Raw genomic sequence first — 18,976 nt, 5'->3', positions numbered from 1 at the left:
CTTCTCTGTGTCTCTGTCGCAGTCTTTCTTTACAGCTAGTCTTTCTTTACAGCAAAGACTAGTCTTTCTTTACAAGTTTCCTGTAGGTGTGGTAAATGCAAACGCATGGTTCTCAGAAGCTATAAACTCATGCTTTCTCTGGGCGCCAAGCACTCTTAGAATGTTAAGATGCTTTTAACAGCCCACTCCTCCTTCTCAACTTGAGCTTCTGACATCGATCGAGAAAAGGAGACTGGGCTTCCCTGGTGGCGCCGTGGTTGAGAGTCCGCCTGCCGATGCAGGGGACCCGGGTTCGTGCCCCGGTCCGGGAAGATCCCGCGTGCCGCGGAGCGGCTGGGCCCGTGAGCCATGGCCGCTGAGCCTGCGCATCCGGAGCCTGTGCTCCGCAGCGGGAGAGGACAGACCCTTTTGCCCTCCTCAGTCTTGTTGTGTGCCATCAAAATGCACCTAAAAGTATAAAAACTAGTTATAACCACAAATCACATCTGGCTTTTAAACAGTCTCTAGTGCACAGACTTAATTTAGCCACACTTTGTGCCAGAAGAGTTTGGATGGTTTTTAAAAGGTTTGTTTCTTCTTCCTCCCTTTTCTTCAGACTGATGTGTTCAAGTTCCATGGTGCTAAGACCTCGAGTTCAGTGAACTACTGTTATTCATGATGGATTTTCAAAAATTCAAGTGCAAGAGAGAATAGAAAGCTCTCCACCAATGTCTGCCTGTTGAAGGAAGAGGAGAAAAAGGAGTAAGCAGACAGGGCTCTATGATTCAAAGCCATGGCTTGTGCTAAATTCTTCATAAACAGGTAAATTCTCAAGGGTCACCTTTCAACCCCAAGACTAGAGGTTGATCTTGTGTATGACTACTCATAGGATTCATGATTCCATGACTCAGAAATACCAGCCCGTTTCGGGCACATTCCTTCCCCCACCAATATCTATGTCTCCATCTTTAAAAAGCACGAATTTCTTTCCTATTTTGACCACTCAACCTCAAATGGCCTCGTCTGGTCTGAGCTATGAGATCAACAAAAACTAGTCAGAACTGACTTTTCAGATGTTGTATTTTTCTTTTCTATCTTTGTGAGAATGCTCTGGTGAAAGTAAAGAACATGTGGTCTCAGAAAACCATTACTGTGTAGGGTTTTCAGTGCACAACTCTCAGAGCGCTCCTTTCACAAAGACGGTCCTCCTCGTCCCCCTCCACATGTCCAAGTCCTTCCCACCCTCCAAGTTACATTAAGGACTGTTCTAATGACACTTCTTGCCCTAAGACCCAGCAAAGAGCCAGCCCCACATGAGCACTCAAAGGACTGTGGAAGGGTGATGCCATGCTTTTCTGGTCTTGAGGGAGCTGCAAGTCATAAGCTTTCATGTATCCACAGGATGCAGCTCAAGGTAAGGCAGAGGTCAAAAAAGATGACCCTTAGGTTAATAACATTTGGTCTAGGACTTCCCTGGTGGCACAGTGGTTAAGAATCCACCTGCCATTGCAGGGAACACGGGTTCGAGCCCTGGACCTGGAAGACCCCACTTGCCGTGGAGCAACAAAGCCCATGCGCCACAACTATTGAGGCTGCGCTCTGGAGCCCGTGAGCCACAACTACTGAAGCCTGAGCGCCTAGAGCCTGTGCTCCACAACATTCTGAAGCCACTGCGATGAGATGCCTGTGCATCACAACGAAGAGTAACCCCCTGCTCGCCGCAACTAGAGAAAAGCCTGTGCCCAGCGACAAAGCCCCAACACAGCCAAAAATAAATAAATAAATAAAATTATTAAAAAACAAAACAAACAAAAAGACACCTGGTCTAAAGCTTAGCTGTAACTCTTTTCTGAGGAGGTATGTCCACCCACACCCTGTGGTTAAACACCCTTTCCCGCTTATCCTAAAGGCTACCCACAGACGTTTCATCCTGGCTTTTTGCAGTAGCTTGAAGAGGAAGTTACCGATCAGCTTCTTTTCCTCAAAGTACAGTCTGTTTCCCGAAACAAAATGTTATTATTAGATAATCAAACATATATGAGTGGAGAAAAAAATTGTAAAAGACTTTGAAATGGTTCCAAACCACTACAGGTTGCCTTCCATGGAAAACTTGACATTGTGGAAGTGTACACTTCCAGGTTATCTGACTTCACTAGGCCTCTGTGCCTTTCACTGACTGAGCTATTTTTATAGCTCTGTAAGTTGTGGATAACTGATGGTAATGCAAATGATTCTTGTCCATAGACATGAAAATGAATTTTATTCCCTGAAAATACAATTGATTATTCTCTCCTACTGTGGAATGAGCCGGTTTTGCATCTACTTGTAAATTCATTGCTGCATTATTGCCCGGTTTTTGAATTCTCCTTTGAACCAGTTATAACATCTTACTGGTGCCCTCATTCATTATTTAAATAGCATCACTAACCCATGTTCAGTTTGCATCTGAGATTCATGATGATATTCTCTTTTGAAAATTATCCATTAACACAAGTAATCCAGAAGACAGTACAAAACTTCTCTTCACTTTCCTCACTGAGGAATCCACAGAGTCCTCTCAGTGGGCATCAACGAGCCCCTCCTTCTCTGGTCTCTATCCTTGTTCTCTGCCACACTTAACCCTAAAGTCTCCTCATTATTTTTAGTCATTTACAGCCCACAATGGGCTCCCAGCCAGCCAGTTCCATCTAAAGGGAGGAGAGAAGAATGCTCTGATTCTTCAGTTTCCTCAGCATATAACAGCTACAGAAACAATTAACTTTTCTATTGCTAGTGTTAATGAGACCCGAACTTCAGTGTGTTACACTAACTTCAATTTTCAAAAATTACCTCTAAGAAAGAGGGTGGGAAGGAAGGACCTAAAACTGTGTTCTGCCACTCTGTATTATGTTTCTTTTCCTGTTAAAAAGGTAGGTTGCTGTAATAACTTATAAGGGCAAAGAATCTGAAAAAGAATATATATATTTAGCTGAATGACTTTGCTGTACACCTGAAACTAACACAACGTTGTAAATCAACTATACCGCAATAAAAATGAGGAAAATAAAGAGATGTTGCTAATTTATCTTTCCACTAATGAAGATGGTTTCTGTGCATCCACTCTGCTCTTTCATCCTGTTTCTTTCACGGCTCTCAATCAGTTCTGTGAAACAGTAATTGCGCATTCGCTCCACGGCAGGCAGCATTCTATTTTCTGGACGTTCACAGACTTCAAAGGGCTCACAGTTTTGAGAGAATCACCTCCACGTGAATGAAGTCATAAAACAAGACAGCAGTGTGGCATTTAATAAACCTGTACACTTTCAGGGTGTCTGTCATGAAGAAAATGACCAGCCTGTAGCAAATTCACACAGCTGAAGGCTGAGTGGAGCACTCAAGCCTAAGGTCCTTGGTTTTTGTTTGTTTGTTTGTTTTTTGCGGTATGCGGGCCTTTCACTGTTGCGGCCTCTCCCGTTGCGGAGCACAGCCTCCGGACGCCCAGGCTCAGCGGCCATGGCTCACGGGCCCAGCCGCTCCGCGGAATGTGGGATCTTCCCGGACCGGGGCACGAACCCGTGTCCCCTGCATCGGCAGGTGGACTCTCAACCACTGCGCCACCAGGGAAGCCCTGTATTTTTTTTTTAATTTTTATTTTATATTGAAGTATACTTGACTTACAATGTTGTGTTAGTTTCAGGTGTACAGCAAAGTGATTCAGTTATACATATACATATATGTATTCTTTTTAGATTCTTTTAAGCCTAAGGTCCTTGATCTCTTTGGCATAAATTTGAATAAACCCAACCATCTCAGACCAGAACCTATCTGAACACAGAGATCAGGTACTTCAGATGGCTAACTATCAAGTTACTACTCACAATCCAGAAAATGCCACTGCTGGGACTTCCTTGGTGGTCCAGTGGTTAAGAATCCACCTACAAATGCAGGGGACATGGGTTTGATTCCTGGTCGGGGAACTAAGATCCCACATGCCGCAGGGCAGCTAAGTCCACGTGCCACAACTACTGAGCTCACACACCTCAACGAGAGAGCCCATGTGCCACAAACTACAGTGCCCATGTGCCCTGGAGCCCACGCACCACAACTAGAGACAGAAAAACCTGCACACCACAACTAGAGGGAAGCCTGCATGCTGCAACACAAGATCCCGCATGCCTCAACACAGATCCCGCAAGCCGCAACTAAGACGACACAGATAAATTAATTAATTAAAAAAAAAAAACAGAAAATGCCACTGCTTAGTTTGCCTTTCAAGATGACAATTCATGAAATACAGGATTAAGAAAGCTATCTTGCAGGGCACGTGAATGACTGGGGCACTCTGCATTGAGACTTCACATTTGGGGGGGCAGTTCTGGTTGGGGATGCCTTTCTAAAGTGAGTGGGCAATTTATTCCTCCGACCTCCAAGAAGCTTCCAGAGTTTGTCATGCTTTATGAGTCATTTTTAAAGTACATTCTAGACCTCTCTTCCTTTCCAGTCACTCAGGCTTCACTAGGCTTTTGAACTTTCTGTTTCATTACAGTACAAACAACTCCACCAGCCAGCCTCCCGCTTCTCCCCTCAGGCTATGCGGAATTATTCATACCCAAGGTCTAAAGAGGAACATCTGCATGAAAGGAAAACAGACTAAGGACTGAAAACAAATTAGCAACCAAAACAGCCTTCTCCCTGCCTGTCACTGAGAAGGCCTTTGGTGTCTCCTCCCAGAGTCAAGGGGTTTTCTGAGTCGAAGATTAAAGGATACATTTTCAGGGCTCAGAGAACAGACTCCGTGAAATGTATATTCACCGGAGGGGAGGCAACCCGGACAAATTACGCATCTGCAGAACCAGGGCATGTCTTCAGCTCTGCAGGGGTCTCCACGTTGGATTAGTCTGGCGTGAAAGTTTGGTATTCTGCACCCACCAGGAACAGGCCAAAAAGCACAGTTCATATTTTCCTTCATGCTTGGATAAAAAGAAAGGAAAAACAAGAAAAAAGCTAGATAAGCCAAAGAGAGATAACTCTCTTTGGGTGAGTTGTAAAACCTTATCTTAAAGCAGTAATTCTCAACTGGGGTGATTTTGCCCCACAAGGAAACATTTGGCAATGTCTCAAGATATTTTTGATTGTCAAAACTGGGGGTGGGAGCTGCTACTGGCTTCTAGAGGGTAGACAACAGAGAGGATGCAGCTAAACACACTTTAATGCACATGGCTGCCCCCCGCAAGCAGGAATGATCTCATCTGTGTGTCAGTAGTGCTGAGGTTGAGAAACTCTGCCTTAAAGAGACTAAGCAGTGAAAACAGAATTTTTAAAAAGCTTCTCCCTCTCTCTCCCTCTGTGTGTGTGCACGCACGCGTGCGCGCGCACACACACACACACACACGCCTGGCGTCACGCATGTGCAACACGTGCAGATTCTCAGACCCCCATGCTCAGAAGAGTCCCTGCACTTGATAGAATCCTCTGCTGTTGCCATCTTGAAATTATTAATACTTTTGAATGAGTCCTTGCATTTTCATTGTACCCTGAATCCACAAACTATGCAGCTAGTACTGGTGCAAATGCACGTCACCTAGGAGAGTCAGTCCTTTACTGCAGCAGAACCATATGTTCTCCACAGCACCCCCTTTTCACCCCCAACATTCCACTTCAACATAGCAGTGCACGTTATTGTTCTGGTTTTTTTTAAAACCCCTGTTTGGCGTATGGCAGAGCTGAAACTTGAAAATATACCCATGTCGTGGATTTCAAAATGCCTGCAGATTCCCCTCTTTCCCATCAAACTGTCCAGGAACTCCACACAGGGCACCAAGGGGCAGGCAGTGAATTGTGTGACATAAAGAGACATTTTCTCAAGGAAAAGAAGCTGTAGGGACTAGAGAGGGTGTTCTTTCCTGCAAGGGCAGTGGGGCTCTGCTCCAATAACCCTTGGAGAGAGGACAAAAACAATCCAGGGCAAGCATCTCACTACCTGTAATCAAAATCAGCTTCCACGTCTATCTTCTTCTTGTGAGTCATAGAACGTATAATGTTCTCCATTTCTAACAAACCTTTGAATATGCTTAAAATGCCCTATTCAAAACCTCAGTGAGATAAGAACCATCACTTTGCTTCTTATTAATCGCCTTTAATCTACTCCCTTAGGTCCATCAGCAGCAAATTACTGAGCAGCTGTGAAGGGGATGGAAGATCCTGTCCACAAATAATCTTGTTCACTTTTCCAAATGGATTCTTTAAAATGTCCTGTTTGTGAGATTATCTGCCATGCTTACGTTTAATAAAAAATAAAAAAAAAAAACCATAAGAGCAGCAACAAATTCAGTTTTTGATACTGGACCAGTCTGAGGAACCCTGCCGAAGAGGTCCGGTTCCCTTCGTAGAGACCTGCACAATGCGTCTCTGCTGCCACCTACTGATGACACGTCCAGCACAGGCGTCCATTAGCATCTGCTACTCGGGAATCTGCCTGAGCGCTTTAGAACTGCCCTTGCAGAGTAAATAGGCTTTGAAAACGACATTAAAGCACAAATCACAGTTGCTGCCACATTAGTAAACAGTCGAGACCATCAATAATAATTTCCAGGTTTGCAGGCAGTCTGACTTAAAACCGTACAAACAGCAGAATTCAACTGCGTGGTCTGGGAGCTTGGAGCGGCGGGACTCGGGAGGGACCCTCACAAGGACTGTGGGAAAGGCCGAGGGAGAGTCCACAGGCTCTGATCGTAACAGCTGGAAGTCTTTAGAGATTTTTTGTTTTTTATCTGCTCCTATGGAGGAGAAAAGATCAAGAGCCGTGAACCCACTTTTCCAGGTAAAGTAGAAATATAGTCCATCACCTGAGACACGCCTAGCTCTCCTTTCACCTTTGTACACAGCAACCCAGACCAGATTTGCAGTAATAGTAATGATAGTGATGAGGTAGATTCCACAAAGGCACAGACTTGATTCCACTCGCTGCTATATTCCCACAACTAGAACAAAGAAATGGTCATAGCTGTCATTTATTGATCATATATTTTATGCCAAGTCCTTTACCATTCTTATCTCATTTCGTCTTTGTAATAATCTATGAGATATATATTACTATCCCTGTATTATTGATGCAGAAAGTGATATTAAGCAGACTTGGTAATAGCCCGACCAAACAGGGGGAATATTCATATTATATTACCGGTGGCCCACGGAGAGTGACTGCATCATAATAATAAAATCAGTTACGAGTAGTTACTTTGTGCCAGGACGGTGCTCAGCATTATCTTATTTACTCCTAACAACAGCTCAGAGAGACTCTGCACTTGCTGTTCCCTCTGACGGAACTAGTCATCCTTCAAATCTTTGCATGATTGGCTGTCACTCATCCTTTACATCTCAAACCTCCTCTCTCAGAGAAGACATCCCTGACTGCCTTATGTAGAGGGATCTAGTTCTGCTCTATCTCATCCCTGTTCATTTTTACAGTCCTTATTGTAATTTGTAGTTACCTTGTTTATTTGTCTACTCTTGTCTTCCGTCTTAGAGACTAGGTTTAATGTTTTCTTTATAATATACTTATAATTAATTAAACATTTGTTTGTAATGAAGGAGTGAATGAAAACCCACAGAAATCCCAACATTTCGAGACTAGTTAGGAAGGGATCTAGCAAAGGAGACTGAAAAAGATCTATATTCCTGAAAACATCTCCAGAAAAAAAAATTAATGGGAACAACAGGATGCCAGTGAAGTTGTGAAAAACCTGACAATGATTTTTTATATTTTACTGAACGAAAACAATAACAATAGCACGCAAAGCAAAGAGATTATCAATAACATTTTGCAGAACTGAAATTCATAATATTGGGTATGACATAATTAATTTCCCCACTTGTTATTCTAGTTTGAATTCAACATTTGGGGATTTCCCTCACATAATTCTAAAGAGATGCTCATAAATTTGTTCTGTCTGGTGTGAAGGTAATATGCATCAAAGAAGCACTTTTCTTATGGGTGTGGTTCTCCATCCAAAGGTTGGATGGTTTTCTAATATTGACTATCTCAGAGTCATTGAGTCACTTTTCCCAAGTTATGACCCACAGAGGCTAACAATTCATGTATATTCTTCCAAAATTCTTACTGTTGCAACAAAAAGAATAGAGTATTGTAGCCTCAGTTGTTTGAGGATAGCAATGAGGAAGGTTGTCCATACTTCAATTAAATGAGAGGCAAGGAATGAACGATGGAGGAAAGGAAGTAGTTGGGCAGGTGTCCTGGAAGATTTAGATCTACAACTGTCCAAGTACCTGCTTTTATCCCTCCATCGCGCCTAACCATGCGGAACCATACTGTCTCAAGATTCTGACTCAGGAGGTCTTCAGGGAACTTTAAAGATCCGTACATTTGTAACTCCAGAAACATTCTGACATGAAGTCAAGGTTGGAGAAAACCTTTGTAAGCCAGGCACTGTGAAAAAAAATCGAGTCACAGAAGTAAAAAGAGGACCAGGATTTGGTGCCATCCTAGAGGAATGCCCTTCTGGGAGCAATAGTTTTGTAAACAAGTATTTCAATGCAATATGATAAACACTGTGAGCACGTTGCTATGAAAGTACAGAGGGAGAGCTGCCTCCGAGTCTGAGTCATACTTGTTCTGAAGAATGAGGGAATTCTGAGGACTAATGGAGAGCAAGAGCTCTCCAATGTTTGCAATTTTCTATGTTTCCAAATAACTTTTAGTGATCTGTCTTTTGAGAGAGAACCCTCTTTACCACCCGTCAACAGATCATAGAGAGTTTGAAACTGGTCTTAACTGGCCCATGTACCTTTAGTGCTCAGTTTGCTAAAATTATAATGATAATGAAAGGAAGCTAAAAGGACCCGGCAAGTTTTGTTAAATGGTATCCCAGACTATATACTATGTGAAGGGAAACCAACTTGCCACGGTTGGCGTGGGGGGTTGCCTGGGGTTGCTACAGGAGGGATCAGGGACTTTAATACAAGTAAGGAGTGATAGGTAGTTTTGAAGATAGGAGACAATAAGAATTAGCAGAGCTTTCATTTAAAAATATTTGGGTTCTGTGAATGTAGTGAGATCTCTAGGGAAACTCTTACAGGGGTAGTTTCAGGTTGGAAGTGCCAGCTGGAGAGGACCTTGTACTCTCCTTGACATTGGATTGTGTGCCTCCAATCGTGTGCCAGTTTATAGCTTCCCAGGGATCGCAAGTATATCCTGGTTGTTTTGAATTTTTTTATAGAATAAAATGCTTTAAAATATATACACATTTACAATACACACAGCTATTATAAATCTATCTTTAACTAAATTTAACAGTAAAAAGCTTTTGAAAATGTATATGCGGGGTTGGTCTTCAGAAGAGAATTAGCTATTCAGACATGCAAGCAGAAATCAAGTTGAAGAGTACTGTCATACAAATACTTTTTGGAAATAGAATTGGGTTTGAACCAGACTGTACCATCAATTAGCTGCATCAATCTGGGCAGTTCCCTAGCCTCTCTGATCCTCAATTTCACTATCTATAAAATGGAGATAGTAAAACCTGCCTAAGAGGAAGATTAAGGCTAAGATAATTATGTAAAGTTTGGTAGTTTTTAAAGTGATGAGATAGTTCATGGGGTGTGGTTTACTAGTCTTTCTACTTTTGTGGTAAAACTTTTTTTAAAGTGAAGAGTTTTGGTTTTTTTAAGTGAAAAACAAGTAATGGAGACAAAACCATGGAGGCAGTAAAAAAGATCAATGGCGGGACTTCCCCGGTGGTTCAGTAGTTAAGAGTCCTGGCTTCCACTGCAGGTGGCACAAGTTCGATCCCTGGTTGGGGAATTAAGATCCTGCATGCCTTGAAGGGTGGCAAAAAAGAAAAAAAAAAAGGCCTAGAAAACTTAAGCCTTCCATCAGCCTTCAGCCCCCACCATCCATGAAGCCTTCCATTGACCGATGGGCCTCAGTAAATTCAGCACATGAACATGCTTACAAAGAACAAAAAACAAAAGGGGCTTCCCTGGTGGTGCAGTGGTTAAGAATCCACCTGCCATTGCAGGGAACATGGGTTTGAGCCCTGGTCCGGGAAGATCCCACATGCCGCAGAGCAACTAAGCCGGGGCGCCACAACTACTGAGCCTGTGCTCTAGAGCCCAAGAGCCACAACTCCTGAGTCCGTGTGCCACAACTACTGAAGCCCGCACGCCTAGAGTCCGTGCTCTGCAGCAAAATAAGCCACCACAATGAGAAGCCAACACACCTCAACGAAGAGTGGCTCCTGCTTGCCCCAACTAGAGAAAGCCCGCGTGCAGCAACAAAGATCCAATGCAGCCAAAAAGAGAGAAAAAATTTAAAAAAAAAAAAAAAAAGATCAGTGGTCACCAGTCCTTAGGGAGGAGAGAGGGATGAATAGCACAGAGGATTTTTAGGGCAGTGAAAGTACTCTGTATGGTGCTACAATGGTGGATCCGTGTCATTGTAAATTTGTCCAAATGCATAAACAGTACAACACCGAGAGTGAACCCTCATGTAAACTATGGACTTTGGGTGATAATGACATGTCAGTGTAGGTTCATTAGTGGTAACAAAGGTACCACTCTGGTGGGAGCTACTGATAATGGGGGAGGGTGTGTGTGGTGGGGGGGAGGGAGTGTACGGGAACTCTCTCTACACTCTGCTCTATTTTGCTGGTGAACCTAAAACTGCTCTAAAAAATAAAGTCTATGAAGAGAAAAACATCCATAATGCCACCCGCAACCTGACCTTCTGAGTAATAAAGGCAACCATTAGGCATATATCTGATTATGATTCTCAAATAAATGCCAAAGGTGGAAACAATCTGGGATGTCACAGAACTAGAATAAGAAACAAATAGGTTTGAGGGAAACTGGAGTCTCTTTTCCAGCAGAAACTGTTAGATACAAAAATGATCTTATTTACAAACCCCGTGTGAGTTAGTTGACATTCATACCTCTTCATCTTTCCATTTTCTGCCAATTGTCAAATGTTCTCTAGAAAAAGACAATTTTTTTTTTCTTAGTTTTTCTTTAATTGCGTCTCCTCACGGAGGCCAGGGGAAATCTTGATGCTAACAGACAGCAGAGTGAGTCAACAGTGGCATCTAGCGTTCAACCATATTCTTTCTGCAAAGCCTCTGGACAGAGATAGGAGAATCCATGCGTTCATTTAAGATGCAAATCTGTTACTTTTAACAAACTGAGATCATTGAGACCTGAGCATTTACAGTGCTGTTTCTACAAATGTTCACAGGGAAAGGACACAGGTCGTCCTAATTCCAGAGACACCCAACATCTCAAAGCCTTGCAGCACACCTCAAGCTCATGAATCGGTCCATCACTTCTGCCTCAGCCTCCCCTCTATCCCACGTTCAAAGACCGGATGGTAAGTCTGAGAGTCCCAGAGGTGAGAGCCCAGGGTGATTGCCTTCTCTTGGAGTAAATTGAATAGATCTTGTTAACTTTGGGAAATAATCCTGGTTTTGCATTAACTTTATCTTGACATCCTGAACTCCTCAATGAATAGCAAATTCTGGGGGGAATGATTTAACCTATTGCATTCTATAAATAAGGGGCTATTTTTTTATCTATACATGCCAGTGCTTTTCTTTGTTTTTCCAGGTTTACTGAGATATAATTGACATCCAGCACCATATAAGTTTAAGGTGTACAGCATAATGATTTGATTTACATACATCATGAAATGATTACCAGGATAGGCTTAGTAAACATCTATCATCTCGTATAGGTACAACGTTAAAGAAATAGAAAAAAAATATTTCTTTTCCTTGTGATGAAGCCAGTGATTTTCAACATTTTTTTTTTTTTTTAGTCGCAGTGGAAACCTTTAGGGGAAAAAGTGAAATATTGTTTGGAATGACAATTTACAAAGCATAGATAAATTTAAATAAAACTAGATAAGATATAGCTGCTCCATTTAAAGCAAGGCTAGGTGGAAGAACGGGATCCCCAGTTTTCAGGCTTCCTGAACCCTACCCTTCTCTCTGCCACTCCCTCCACATCCCTTACTCCATGCCTACCCCTACCCCAGCTTCTGGGGCTTCTCTGTGGAGCCCTAGGTCCTCCCAACACAAGCCCTTTAAACTTGGATCTATTTTCCCTAGGTGACAATTGACAGAAAGTCAATTGCAGACCTACACAAAGGCTACAATGTACTTTAATACAGGTAAAGATGGAATTTACTTAACACAGAAAACTATGAAGGAGGCTGGGCAGCATTTTATCAGTTGGAAAGATAAGCTTCCCTTTCTTTCTATATCCATGTAGGTGCCCTACCCTCATCCTCATGCTTTTGCTGATAGTACCACATCTTTGGATAAGGATGCCATCAGGTCCATCGAGAAACTCTCCTTTGCCAACCTTCTGGGACATTTTCATACCCTTCTGTTCCGCCTCCCCCAGCACCCCCCCGCCAGGGCTATCTGCCTGTCTTCTCACAGGAGCCAGTAATTAGTGACAACGCAAGCAAAATTCTAAAAGTTTACTGGAAGGCGAGCCAATGGTCAGCGTCCCAAGGTCAATTTCCCAGAAGTAACATCCCCCTAACAGACCCATGCGCCAGGCCTGTCTGCGACATATTCCTAAAACTTTGTACCTTGGAGTACATAGTTTCTCTATAATTATCAATTCATTCACTAAGAAAGTATACCGGAGCATCTTCCAAACCATCCAAATCAAAAGATCGGCATTTTTATGGTTGGGAGTCATTTACTTTTCTTGATAATGAAATTAAAAACATCTTCTAAACAAGAAACTGACAGCCATATCTTACAACTGAAATGTCATGTGTATGGGTTCATCAGAAAATAAAGTGAGAAAAGTTCCTCTTGGCCCTTTTCACTTGCTCAAAACAAGCATGAGCACTTGGTAAGCTCTATGTGACAAATGCATTGTCATTTCTACTCAAAGTTTATTAATGAGCGTTGACACTGAGTGATTTCTACAGGACAGGATTTCTTCTCAATACCTTATCTTAGGATCTCTCAGCCTCAGCACGATTGCCATCTTGGACAGTTCTTTGCTGTGCAGCTGTCCTGTGCATTGCAGTGTGTCTAGCAGCATCCCTGGCGTCTTATCCATTAGATGTCAAATGCACGTTCTCTAATTAGGACAACAAAATATGTCTCCAGACATAGCCAGATATTCCCTGGGGGACAAAATTTCTCCTCTCCCCGTTGAGAATCACTGCCTTGTATGAATTAATTGTACAATTCTTGCAAAAATCCCTATGAATTAGATAGTTTTACTTCTCCTATTTAACAGGTGAGGAAAGCAAAATTTGCATAATTTCCCCAGCTTTACACAACTGGACTCAGTTTAGAGCCCAAGAATCCAACTCCAGAGTGCGTGCTCTCATCTACTCTGCTATATCCTCCTCAAAATTCCTAGTCTGCTTCCTGCCCAGGATCAACAAAAATCTTAGGTGAGTTGGCAATTTCCCTGCTGCTGCTGCAATCTTGTGAAGACTTGCTGGCCCTTCTAGAGACTCGTGCAGTGAAAAGAAAGACAAAGTTTAAATTTGATCACGTTCAGGTTTGCCGTAATGTGTGAAACTATACTCCTCAGGCCTTGTCAGCTTAGAGGTTACTATAAATTTACAAGAGCAGTCACCAAACAAAATTTCTCTACCTCCATTTCAACGCACTGTGGAATTCCACCATCACCTTTAAATGCCTTCCAGAATCTTCCGGTTCCCCATCCACAGCTGGAGCCACCACAAGTGGGATCTTAGTAGATGCTGCCTGTGTTGATCACTTTCCCTGCATGAGCTCACTGAAACTTCATAACAAGCATTTTACCCATTTTCTGTAGAGAAAATTGAGGATTAAAGCAGTTGAGTAACTTGTCCAAGGTCATGTACCTTGTTAGTGACAGAGCTGAGGTCTGAATATTAAAGCCTGTGCTTTTAACCCTTAAGATGTTCTTGTCCCCTTGGCCACCTATGGTGTCACCAATCTTTGTGGTGAAATTGCAGCTCTCCCCACCCCTCTCCACCTCTGCAGAAGCCACAACCAACAGGCTAAGACTATGGCCATTGCTGTAGAAGGCACCAACCTTGCATAGAAAGCTCATTCTTATGAGCTGTCAGTGACACTGGTGTCAACATTGCAAGCATCTCCCAGTGTCTCATGGGGGACACAGAAGATAGCTTGTTTAGTCTTTTCCTTTTCTTTTTGAATCTCCTCACTTTAAAATTCAAGTGTGATCCCAGAGTGGGAAAGAAGAAGGGAAATGTCAGTGGCAAACAGAGAGAAGCTCAGAATGCCTCCCCTCCATCATTGGTCCTTTGTCCTTGAAACAAAGTCTGCCTCTTGACTCTCCTCCCTCAGGATACAGCCTTCCTTCATTCATTCTCTCAACCAATATTACTTAATATCTTCCATACACCAGCCACTCTACTAGGCACTGGGAATAGGTCAATGAGCAAAGGTAGATGTGGTACCTACCAGCTTCATGGAGTTAGCAGTTTATGGAGTAGGCAACCATTAATCTAATAATCACATAGCCAAATTCAAGATGATGGCTCTGTTAAGAACCATGGAAGAGGGACTTCCCTGGCGGTCCAGTGGTTAAGACTTTGCCTTCCAATGCAGGGGGTGCTGATTCGATCCCTGGTGGTGGAGCTAAGATCTCACATGCCTCATGATCAAAAAAACCAAAAACATAAAACAGAAGCACTATTGTAACAAATTCAATAAAGACTTTAAAAATGGTCCACATCAAAAAAATCTTTAAAAAACCCCAACAAAACCTATGGAAGAAAAGTGCATGCTGCTCTAATATGATGTATTTTACAGTGGGTCTAAGCTAATCTGTGGGCTTGGGGAAGGCTTCGTTGATGAAGTTGTATTGAACTGAAACATGAAGATCTGAAGAATGAATGGAAGGTAGGAGCAGACAAGCTAAGAGGGAGATGGAGTGCAGGGAGCTGGAGAGTGTTCGAAATAAAGACCACGCACGCAGGCTGAGAAGTGGGAAGAGCGAGCAAAATGCTTTACGGCTTCCACTACTAGAAGGAGGCCATTGGAGCCGGCTTGCAGAGTGAAGCTGCAGAAGCAAACATGTTTAGGATTTTGAACTTTTTCCAAAGGATATTGCTTTAAGCAGGAGAGGACATGAACCTATTTGCATTTTTAGAAGATCACTTTGTTATGAAAGAATAGAAAGGAAGGATGAAGAAAGGGCATGAACTATTTGCAGAATATAAACACATTTTTGGTGGCAGCTTTCCTGAAACAGATACTGCTGATTGCCCACTTAATAGCCATACTCCCCTTCTTGCTAACTCACAGGATTCTACTGTTTTGTTTTGTTTTTTTGCAGTACGCGGGCCTCTCACTGCTGTGGCCTCTCCCATTGCAGAGCACAGGCTCCGGATGCACAGGCTCAGCAGCCATGGCTCACGGGCCCAGCCGCCCCACGGCATGTGGGATCTTTCCGGACCGGGGCACGGACCCGTGTCCCCTGCATCGGCAGGCGGACTCTCAACCACTGCACCACAAGGGAAGCCCCAGACTTCTTGTTGAGTAAGACAAATAAGGCCTTATGTGTGAGGTTCTCTATGACTCACAGCTGGAGCATTAGGGAAAAATAAAGGAAATGTGAATAAAGTATGGACTTTAGTTGATAATAATGTATCAGTATTGATTCACTAGATGTGACAAATGTACCATACTCATGTCCAATGTTAATAAAATAGGAAACTGGAAGTGGGGTATATGGAAACTTTCTTCACTATCTTTACAATTTTTCTATAAATCTGAAACAATTCTAAAATTAAAAGTCTATTAAAATGAATATTCCCAGCCTCCATGCTAATCCTACAGAATCATACTATCATGAGTGGAACTCAGGTACCTTCGTACCCTCAAGTGTGAAAACTACTAGTATAGGCCTAATCTAAGATCCCTGCTACATTTGAAAGGCAAGACCCTTTAGGCCACCTTCTTGGCTGCCATAAGGAAAGATGCAGACTCTTCAACAGACAGGGGTATTCAGGATATCCAAGAGTAAATGTTCAGCTTCTAGAACAGAGCAGGTAATTCCTTTTTTGTGTGTATTTTATTAACACCAAATGCCTTTGGATGGAAATCACTAGTTCAGTGTTTTGCCCCCAAATTGAATCTGAACCTCTGCAATAATGATGCTAATAGAGTTACCTCTAATAAAATATCTGGACTGCATTTTTGTGCTTCTGTCATTAATAAAGGAAAACATTTGGTGACTTAATTTGTCTTACTTCTTTACAAATGACCCAATTTCGTTCCTTTTTATGGCTGAGTAATATTCCATTGTATATATGTGCCACATCTTTATCCATTCATCTATCACTGGACATTTAGGTTGTTTCCATGTCCTGGCTATTGTAAATAGTGCTGCAATGAACATTGTGGTACATGTGTCCTTTTGAATTATGGTTTTCTCAGGGTATATGCCCAGTAGTCGGATTGCTGGGTCATATGATAGTTCTATGTTTAGTTTTTGAAGGAACCTCCATACTGTTCTCCACAGTGGCTGTATCAATTTACATTCCCACCAACAGTGCAAGAGGGTTCCCTTTTTTCCACACTGTCTCCAACATTTATTGATTGTAGATTTTTTGATGATGGCCATTCTGACCAGTGTGAGGTGATACTTCATTGTAGTTTTGATTTGCATTTCTCTAATAATTGGTGATGTTGAGCATCTTTTCATGTGCCTTTGGCCTTCTGTATGTCTTCTTTTGTAAAGCAATTTTATTCCAATAAAAAAAAAGGAAAAGAAATAATTTTTCTTACTTCTTGGCTCCCACTGTTACCACCATAATCTCTTGGAGTAAACGAGTAACAAAACCAATATTTATAAAGGTTTTCCATGGCTCTCTGAAAACTTTTCATCAGGCTTGAAAGAGCAAAATATTTTCTGTAATGGATTTCTGATGTGAGTATACAGAAGTGCAGTCATTCATTAGTTGAATTCAGATATATCAGGATCAAATTATAGTGCAAAATGTAGCAATACATGCAGCAGGAGAGGAAGGCAGCATGGTGACACGGAAAGAAAGTTAAACCAGAGATCAGAGGCCCAGGTGGTAGACGGTGGTGCAGTTACTTGCTAGCTGTGTGGCTTTGGAGAAGTAATCTGGACTCCATTTCACATTAGCAAAATGAGCAGTTTGGAATGGATGACTTGTAAGACCCCTCTGAGCTCTGGAATTTTGAGTATGGAATCTCAAAGCCAGGAGTTAGTCTTACACCTAATAACACAACATTAAGATTGTATTTATAAATTCAAAATAATTCATAACTAATAATTCAGAAACCAATCACAAAATATAGGTGTAAAACTTCAGCAGTCTTAATCCTTGAGAATTATATCCCACACAATGAATTAAAGAGACACAGCCAGTATCAAAGCCAATTTAAAGATGCCCTTCAATTCATTTTGCCACTATCGTGGATGCTGCCAGGTGAGACAGTGAAAGCCCCCGGAATGAAAGCTGACAAGTAGAGAAAAGCAAAGGATGTTTTAAACATGAAGCAGGTGTTGATGTTTATTTATACCTGGTTGCTTTATAGATTGACATTGTTACAATTTCAAAGTAGGAGTTGTCCGCATAGACAAAGGACAAAGGAAACAAATAGACCAGTCACAAAAGAAATAAAAGTGGTAAACAAGCATACGGAATAATGTTCACCCTAACTAATAAACAGACATGCAAATTAAGTCAACAAGGAGGTACCATTTTTCTTTCTTTGCCAATTTTTTCCCGGGATACCCCTGAATGATGACAAACATATGGTGAAACTATATTCTCATACATCGTTGCTAGAAAGAGCATAAATTGGTACAAACCTTTTGGAAATATTTCATGATGTACATAAAGTATGATTTAGATATTCATGTTTTGATTCTGTAATTCCACTAAGAACACAGGACAAAGCAATGTACATGAAGATGTTCATTGCAGAGAAAAATTGGAAACAACCCCTAAATGTCCAAAAATAGATGAAAGATTGTAAAATTTGTTACATCTACTCAATTTAACATGCAGCTTTGTAAAAATGATGCTTCCAGAGGGTACTTAGTAACAGAAAATGTTTATGATCTGTGAAATGTGGTAAACTGTCCTTTCATATATGTATATATATATCTTTGGCTAACACAATATTTTTAAATTTAGTAACCAGTATTTTTAAATGGATAAAATTTACATAAAAATCATGTTTGTTTGGCTCTTGCCAAAAAATCAGAATAACTGGCAGAATTGAGCCCTTTTGCATGACAACAATCATTTGGAGCTAAGTAATAATTGTTCCCCCTTTTTTTTTTTTAAGGTAAGAAGTGGATTTATTTAGAGAGAAACACACTCCACAGATTGTGGGCCATCTCAGAAGGTGAGAGGCTGTAACTGTTCCCTTTAGAGTAAGAAACACAACTCTCTTTGGTCCACAGTCCTTACCCAGTTACCCTTGGAGGCATTTGAGCTCATGAACCCTCACCTAAATTTAATAATCAGGATAGAAAATTGTACATACAAATTGCAAATTGCACATAAAAAGTGAACCCTCCCAAAATGTTATAAATGATTATAATAGAATTCTAGTATTATGGTTGGTTTTTTACTATTTTAAAATTTTCTGCATTACTTTTATATTTTTAAAAGAGGATAGTAGTTGACCTAAGTCACTGTGACCTTTCAGCAGATGCCCAGGCTTTTAGTAAATATCAGTGATCTCCAGCAATTACAAGAAGTTGAAGGCGATAGGTCTCATCTCCCATAATCTTGCAACCAAGTGAAAGCAAATCTTAGCTCAAATTCTTCTAAACATACAACACTCATTAACCAGGAATTATGTATCTGCTTCCTGTAATCCCAAAGAAGTCCCCTTCTTTCTTTTCTCAGGACCCACAATATTGAAATAAATGTTTGAAAGAAACTTGAGTCAAAGTTTCATTCTTAGGCAGACACAACAGTGTTCTGATAACCAAATCAGACAGCTTGGTGTCAGGACTTTGAAGT

The sequence above is a fragment of the Globicephala melas genome, chromosome 7 (assembly GCF_963455315.2).
Source record: "Globicephala melas chromosome 7, mGloMel1.2, whole genome shotgun sequence".
In the NCBI taxonomy this organism is placed as follows: domain Eukaryota; kingdom Metazoa; phylum Chordata; class Mammalia; order Artiodactyla; family Delphinidae; genus Globicephala; species Globicephala melas.
Note: the sequence above shows the minus strand (reverse complement) of the source record.